Raw genomic sequence first — 7,423 nt, 5'->3', positions numbered from 1 at the left:
ATATAATATTATGATCCTGATGATCATATTCTTGTGCTTCAATGGACAGCAAGAAACTAAAATTAGATTTTGAATTTTGTTTTGAACACCATTGTGTCTTCACAAATAAATGTAACACTCCGGCACGGAGAAGAATAATTATTTTGTATTTGAAAAAATTACAGAAGCAGTGCAACAGAGAAACTACTGTAGCGGAGGGCAAATGAAGTTCAGCTGAGGTGAAGGGGTGAGACAACGTCAAAGAAGGGACAACGGGGAGAGATCGAGAGACGTGTCTAATGAAGGAATGCACACAGAGAGATGGAAACTAATGGAGACAAAGGATGTACAGAGTGAGCAAGAGAGGGAGAGAGATGGCGATGGGGTGGCTGACTGCTGTTGAACTCATCGTCATCTTAATTGATGAGGTCATCCCAGGGACTATCCCAAAACCAGCGTGTCCCCAGGAGGTCGTCACCGGGTCATCCAAAAGTCAAAGTGCATTGGAGAGAGATGACGTAGCATGTAACTTTTCTTTGTGTTTTTCGTTGTTTGTGTTGTTGCTTTTTTGTTGGTTTGTGCCTTTAATTGAAAGAATAGTATCAGGCAGGAAAGTGGAAAGAGAGAGGAAATGGGAACCGGACAAGATGCGAGCCAGATTTGAACCTGTGTCTCCTTGAGCACAATGGACATTATGTCCCGACTCATGTGGATGTCTGGCTATGACAGCCATTTTGATCAACAAATATTACTAAACTACTTGCTGCTTCAAAATGACCTAATTCACTTAAATGAGAAATAAATGTTTTCTTTTTGACTTCCTTAGGAGAGGAGAAAGAAAGCGAAGTGGGATAGAGAGAGAGAGAGAGAGAGAGAGAGAGAGAGAGAGGGGGGCGGGATCAGGAAAGGTCCTCGAACCGAGATTCTAACTCGGGGTGCCTGTAGCGCAACAGCATTTTTTAACTTTATCTCATGACGAAAATATACCTGTGGGAACTTTTCTGCAATACGTATTTTACGTCTTGCGGAAAAAGTTCCCACAGGTCTGTTTTCGTCATGAGATCAGGTAGTTTTACAAGATTAAAAAAATAATAATAAAAACAGTTGTTCAAAGCATGAAGTTATGTTTCAAAATCATGTTAATGTACATTCTCATACCAACGCTTATTGTTTTAATTTTTGCACTTTATTGGCATTACAAAAAAAAAAAAAAAAAAAAGATATTTGCATTGCCAAAACAGCTTAGCTGCCTCCAAAATATATATATATATATATGTATAGCGAAACTAGTACAAATCGATATATAAATAAATCACAAGTTTTATTTTGAAATACGAATATTTAAAAAATGATTTTTGTTTTATTTTTACATTTTTTTAAAATGAGTAAATGTAGCCTAATTGTTAGGAAACTAATAAAATAAAATGAGTTTATTTGCAAAAACCGATAAACGTTATATTCAAAAAAATATAAAATAAAAAATGAACTGAGTGCCGTGCATTATTCTCCACATATAGCGCGATCTGAACCCTACACACCTTTTGTCAAAAAAGCCGGTATTGTCCAATTTTTACTTTCCTTTCACTCCAGAAGCCACTTTGAAAAGACGCGCTAGATGGGAGGAATTTTGTCAAAGCTGACTAAAAGTGATCGAGCATGGATAATTTCGACATACTTTAACTGCAGTTTGATTGATATTACTTGTAATGCACAATAATAAAATATATATATATATATATATATATATATATATATATATATATATATATATATATATTATTTTAGGTATTATTACTATAGGTAATAACAAAGGGATATTTTTCTTTTTCTCACACATACATACTGTACAAAGGTTTGTTTTGAAATTGGTTCGATCTCTTTGAAATGCTGTCAATCAAATGCTCTGTGCTGGAATTGCTAGAGTGTAGGTGTCAAAGTAACCTTTGCAACACAGGCATGCAAACACACGCACACACACACACATATAACGAAACACAAATAGACTCGCTCAGCGCCAACACACTCAGTAATTGCTGCCTATTAAGGTCTTCGCTTCTCTCTCACACCTCATTACAGGCCTAAACACACACTGCCCCCTCATTACAGATTGCTTGCTAAACACACACACATATACAATTCCCTCATTCCCACCTGTCAGTTAAACACTCAACCTGGCAAGCGTGACCGCTGAGAGTTGGGTGTTAACTCGCTGATGACAGTGTGTGAGGTGTGGGCTCTGTATCCCCATTCCAATACATGGTAGAAAGCGGTTATGCTTGCTGACCTTATGTGTCCGTGTGTGGTGTGGGATGTATCTAACGAGAGGCATTTGTCAGGATGGTGTGCTTCTCTTGCTGGATTTGGGTTGACTTTGAACACCCTATGAAGAAAATGGACTCTCATGTAGAAATACCAATTAGTCCTTGTAACTATGCTGTTGAAGACTGTTCAGTGTGTCTGCATGTGCAAATGCAACAGGTTCAAATCTGTTGCATAGGAGAAAGCTGATGATTATTATCATTATACATCATCAGCTTTCTCCTATGCAACAGATTATATTACTATATAATAATATTTGTCATCATAATGATCATACTTCCACCTTGTGTTCCTGTTATTCTCTGCAATGGAGTAATATGTAGCCTTTAGCAATGGGGGGTTGTTTATTGTAAATTGGTGCAATTCGCTAGAGCCTGATCCTTTCTCACTCTCTCTTTGTCAAGGTGAAACGTAAGTGAATGTGCCAAGAAGAGCAGATGGGTTGGTGAGAGAAGAGACTAAAGGAACAAAAAGGTTGCTGCAAAACAGAGGAGTATAATTATGGTTGTACCAGGGTGTGTGTCAGGTCCAAAAGGTAGAAAAAAGTTTGTCATTTTTTCTTTTATACAAAGTAACCGTACTTTTACTATATTACAGGCACAATCCCTCTGGAGTAACCTGGGATAAAGTGTCTTATTCACAAACAGTAATTATAACTCATGGCTCACTGTTTTGAAAGACTTGAATCAGCACTTTGAAGTTTCAGAAGTTAAACCACCCCGTCATTACTGTCATTTTTGTTTGTTATGATAGTTTAGAAAGGAAGAAAATCAGTTCATGGAGATTATTGATGTCCAACTTGAGCATAAAATGGTGTCGTGTTTAATTAAGGAAACTGGAAGAAGCATTTTGAAATTTGGAAGGAAATTTAGAAATCATGAAAGCTTTAAAAGAAGAATGTAAGAAAGGAACTTCAAGGTGATCAGTGATGTACAACTTAATATAAGTGATATAACTGTCTTTTTTCATTAGTATAAAATACAAGAAAGAAACCCAGATAGCACACACACACACACACACACACACACAGCTGAGGTCGAAGGTTTACATACACCTTGCAGAATCTGCGAAATTTTAATTATTTTACCAAAATAAGAGGGATCATGCAAAATGCATGTTATTTTTTTATATAGTACTGACCTGAATAAGATATTTAACATAAAATATGTTTATAGTATATAGTCCACATAATAGAAAACAATAGTTGAATTTATTAAAATGACCCTGTTCAAAAGTTTGCATACGCTTGATTTTTAATACTGTTTTTTTTTTTTAATGATATTTGTTCATGAGCCCTTTGATGGAACTAAACAGTTAAACTGCCCGCTGTTCTTAGAAAAATCAGCTCCCACAGATTCTTTGTTTTTTTCAGCATTTTTATGTAGTTGAACCCTTTTCAATATGATTTTGAGATCCATCTTTTCACACTGGACTTTTTGAATTTGAAGATCAGGGTAAAATTTAACTTATTTTGTCTCCTGGGAAACATGTAAGTATCGTCTGTAGCTTCTGTAGGGCAGTACTAAATGTAAAAAATATAACATTTAGGCAAATACAAAGAATGAACATATCTCCATTCTGTTCAAAAGTTTACACCCCTGGTTCTTAATGCATCGTTTTTCCTCCTGGAGTATCAGTGAGCGTTTGAACCTTCTGTAATAACTGAGTCCCTCAGTTGTCCTCTCTGTGAAAAGATGGGTCTCAGAATCATACAGTCATTGTTGTAAATGGTTCAAGCTAAAAAACCAAAGAATTTGTGGGACCTGAAGGATTTACAGTGGGCAGTTTAACAGGACAAGCAAGGGACTCATGAACAACTATCACTAAACAACAACAAAAACACATGCATTTTGTATGATCCCTCTTATTTTGGTAAAATAGCATTTTGCAGATTCTGCAAGGTGTATGTAAACTTTTGACCTCAACTGTATGTCTGCAAGGTATCTGTTAATAAATGCATCATCTGTCTAGCAGATGTCAAATAGACATCTCTGTAATGTACGTGTGCTATCAGGGAAGAGAAAGCCTTTATTTTGACATAATATGGTCAGATTTTCAGAGTTTTGACTTTTTTCAGAAACACAAAGACTTGTTGACTTGATCAAACCTGTGAATAAAAATGAGGCCTGTGTTGCCAGTTTTCTGCATCAAAAACCAAAAGCTATTATGTTCTGAAGAAGGAACAGCTTTTGTGTTGTTCATACTGTACTTATACTGTATGTCCTAATGTGTTGTTTGTCTGTGTCCCAGCTTGTGATAGTTTGCAGATCCTCTTCAAAGTACTTCAGATGACAAGGAACCCCTCTTAAAAACACAAGCCTGAACTCTTCAGTTCAAGAGGCCTGCTGTTTGCCTCGGAGTGTGTGTGTTTCTAACTCAGGAAACTGACAGATGCCCATAAATTATTTGCCTTTATTTTAAAAGCGCAGCTCATTTACATCAATTTGTAAGAGGCGGGGGAAAGTAACGAGGGGTTTGTAACTTTAGGTATGTATATGTGAGTGTGTAAGGGGGGGGGGTCATCTTAGGTGGTCAGCGTAGCCATTCTTTCGCCCCAGTATCCTGTCGTATTCCTTGAACCCTTGCATACTCACCATTTCCACACACACACCAGAGCTCAGATGCCTCCCCGCTAATTAGCAACAAGTCAGAGCCGCCCACTTCTGCAGGGCAGTAAATATTCCCACACGCTCTCACACTTGCACAGACGTCCCTAACTCGGATACAAGACCCTCGTTCCTTCTCCATTCTTTCCCCTCTTTTCTGATTTTTATCACCTCCCCTTGTTTTGTTCCCACTTCTGCAGCCATCAATCATCCCATTGACCTATCTTGTTAGGGGAAACTCACAGACACGCCCCCTCGCCTCTTCCAGGCCTCAATCTCATCCCACGTTCTCTTTCTTTCTATATATGTACGCATCGGAGCCCCAGTGTCCATCTCTGACTTATACCTTCATGCTCCATCCTGCGCAGTTAGTGGTCAGGACAGGGTTGCGGCCGTGGGCCGGACAAGGTCGTGGGGAGGTGTTGGCGGGGGGGATTAGATTTAGGGAACACTCTGGGTGGTACGGTAGCCCCTGCGACGAGCACAATGCCTCCTGTGTCCCCATGTGACACACACCCTTGTTTTACAACAGGGGAGGAGACACCTTCAATGCCCCAATGATGTGAACCACCCTGAGCCTATTCACGGTGACAAACGGCCACTGCTGGCCCCTGCGACAAACACATGCACAGACAGATCGCGACTATCACACGCATAAACACGGTTTTTGCTTCATACTGTGTTCAAACTGTCGTGGCAAAAAAGCACTACTGCTAAATGCACAATGGGAGACTACCTAGATGACATTAATATGCACACTCAAATCCGAGACAGATGGAATAAAAGGCTTTCCTCTACCTTTATCGCGTTCTCCCTCTCTTTTCTCTCTGAAAGAACCTTCTTGGCTGGCTCTCAGTGGAGTTGAATTGGTATGGCTTTAATTGAATCAACTAGCTCTTTTCTTGTGCCGCACTTATGAGGCCAGAGCAGCCAAATGGCTTGATGACAACGTAATGGCAAAAGAATTGAATGAGCGACACTGCCAGAGGCGAGAGAAAACCCAGTGGCATTCCTTCGCATCTGCAGTGATACACATAATAGTGCAAAGACTTATCACAACACTATTACAATCACTAAACTTAGCCAAAACGCAGGATGTGGAATAAAATTTAGCGGAATTCAAATGCAGTTGAGGTCAAAAGTTTTCATACACCTTGCAGAATCTGCAAAATGTTAATTATTTTACTAAAATAAGAGAAATCATACAAAATGCAGGTTATTTTTTATTTAGAACTGACTTATTAAGATATTTCACATAAAAGATGTTTACATATAGTTGAATTTATAAAAATGAACCCGTTCAAAAGTTTACATATGCTTGATTCTTAATACTGTGTTGTTACCTGAAAGATCCACAGCTGTTTATTTGTTTGTTTAGTGATGGTTGTTCATGAGTCCCTTGTTTGTCCTGAACAGTTAAACTGCCCACTATTCTTCAGAAAAATCTCTCAGGTCCCACAGATTCTTTGGATTTTCAGCATTTTTGTGTATTTGAACCTTTTCCAACAACTGTACGACTGTATGATTTTGAGATCCTTCTTTTCACACTGAGAATAACTGAGGGACTCATATGCAACTATTATAGAAGGCTCAAATGGTCACTGATGCTCCAGAAGGAAAAATGATGCATTAAGAGCCAGGGGTTGTAAACTTTTGAACAGATTGAAGATATTTTGCCTAAGTAGTATATTTATTTTTTTCATTTAGTACTTCCCTTCAGAAGCTACAGAAGATACTTACATTTTTCCCAGAAGACACAATAAGTTAAATTTACCCTGATCTTCAAATTCAAAAAGTTTTTACCCCCTAATGCTTTGTTTTTTTCTTTTGGAGCATCAGTAAGCATTGGAACCTTCTGTAATAGCTGTATATGAGTCCCTCAGCTGTACTCAGTGTGAAAAGATGGATCTCAAAATCATACAGTCATTGGAAAGAGTTCAAATACACAAAATGCTGAAAAACCAAATAATTTATGGGTCCTGAAGGATTTTTATGTGGAACAGTGGGCAATTTACCTGTTCAGGACAAACATGGGACTCATGAACAACTACCACTAAACAAACAAACACAGCTGTGGATCATTCAGGTAACAACACAGTGTTAGGAATCAAGTGTATGTAATCTTTTGAACAGGGTAATTTCAAAAAAGTATTATTTTCTCTTGTGGACTATATGTAAAGTCTTTTATGTGAAATATCTTATTCAGGTCAGTACAAAATAAAAAATAACATGCTTTTTGTATGATCCCTCTTATTTTGGTAAAATAATTAACATTTTGCAGATTCTGGAAATTGTATGTAAATTTTTGACCACAGCTGTATTTTGGGTTCATTTTAAGCAAGATATATAGTAATTTTTAAGCAAAGGTTGAGTTAAATAAAACCCAGAAGTTTGGGTTAAACATTTAACCCAGCCGCTGGGTTTTTGCATAATTTAGTGCTATGTATGTGGATAGATAGATAGATAGATAGATAGATAGATAGATAGATCTCTTTCTGTTCTCTCTTCTCGTATCTTCC

Source organism: Labeo rohita, chromosome 9 (assembly GCF_022985175.1).
Source record: "Labeo rohita strain BAU-BD-2019 chromosome 9, IGBB_LRoh.1.0, whole genome shotgun sequence".
Classification (NCBI taxonomy): Eukaryota; Metazoa; Chordata; class Actinopteri; order Cypriniformes; family Cyprinidae; genus Labeo; species Labeo rohita.
This window is presented reverse-complemented; position numbering follows the sequence as displayed.